Here is a 1605-nt window from a genome sequence, read left to right on the forward strand (position 1 = left end):
TGCTGCTGCTTCTTGCCGCGGCGCCCCCCGCGGCGACGATCGGGGGCAGGGGGCGGCGGCTGGTAGACGGGCGCCGGTGACGCCTGGAAGTACGAAGCCCCCGGCGGCGACAGAGGCCGCGGCAGCTGCGGCGCTATGGGAGGAGCGGCGCGGGAGGTGCCCGCCGCGAGAGCCGTGTGCGTGGCCCGGGACTTGACCATCTTCATCCTCCTCTCCTCCAACCGAAGATAAGCCACGACCCGAGGAAAGGTCGGGTCCGGGAGGAACGTGAGGTTGGAGGCCGCGTTGCCGAACTCCTCGTTCAGGACGGCGGTGAGCGTGCTGAGGAGGAGGTCGTCGGAGACCTGCTCCCCGAGGTCGCGGAGTTCGTCAGCGAGTTTCTTAAGGCGCATGCAATAATCGTTAATGGATGAGTCAAGCTGATGGCAGCCAAAAAATTCCTGCTGAAGAAATACGCGGCGCTGGAGGGCGTTGTCGAGGAAGAGCCCGTTCAGCTTCGCCGACACCATCTGCGCGTCGTCAGTGTCGCAGACGATGGTGTGGAAGATGTCCTTGGAGATGGTTTGGTACAGCCAGCGAGTGATGGTGGCGTCGATGGTCAGCCAGTTGTCGTCCGCGTACATGAGACCAGAGTCGACGGAGCCATCGATGTGATCGATAAGGTGGTACTCGCGGAAGACGAGGGAGAAGTAGGTTTTCCAGGCGTAATAGGTGGAGGTGGCGTAGTCGAGAATGACGGGCACGCGGGCAAAGATGTCCAGATCGCGGACGACCTCCACCGGATGAGGGGCCGGACCCTTAAAGGGGTTGGAGGGGAGAGAGGCGGCGAAGTGGGGAGAGGCCATGGGTGCGGCGGCGACCGAGGGGAGGGGTGGCGGCGCTGCTGGTGGAGATGGCGATCAGGAGGGCGGCAGCTCGGGAAGGAGGCGGCTTGGGAGGGAGGCGGCTCGGGGAGAGGGAGGCGGCTCGGGAGGGAGGGAGAGGAGGATTGGGGTGGGGAGGCGCGCGCGGCGGCGGGGTGAGGGTGCGGCAGCGACGCGAGTGGATGGCGGCGGCGACGACAACGAGAAGCTGCGGCGGCGGCGGCGGCTAGGAGCGGAAGCTATGGTTGGATCGAAAAGAAAACTGATACCATGTTGAAGGCAATGCAACTCTCGATATATTGATCGGGTGCACGGTGCACGTATATATGGGTACAAGGGCAGTCCTTAGCCTCATCTATACAAGAAAACTAGAGGCGGGGCCAGTAGGAGATTATCCTAACAGATACATGCACAAATATGTTCAACAACGATAGATGAGGATATATTTCAAAGTCCATTATCGACTCACTGTTTCATGAATATTTTTATGTTTGAGATACAAATTTTGAAGAAATCTGCTTCAACGAGCACTAGATCAACCCCAGCTCGACCAAATCATTGGCTGGCTTGTGCAAAATAAATGTTGATGCAACACTGACGAGGAACAAATCGATTGGAGCTGTTGCAGCGGTATGCAGAGACCGTCTTGGAGGTTTGCAGGGCGCATACGCTATAGTTTTTGTGTGGATGGGGGATGCAACAACTTTGGAAGCTTTAGTAGTGAGGGGAGCTTCCTAGTAAC

The sequence above is a fragment of the Triticum dicoccoides genome, chromosome 7B (assembly GCF_002162155.2).
Source record: "Triticum dicoccoides isolate Atlit2015 ecotype Zavitan chromosome 7B, WEW_v2.0, whole genome shotgun sequence".
Classification (NCBI taxonomy): Eukaryota; Viridiplantae; Streptophyta; class Magnoliopsida; order Poales; family Poaceae; genus Triticum; species Triticum dicoccoides.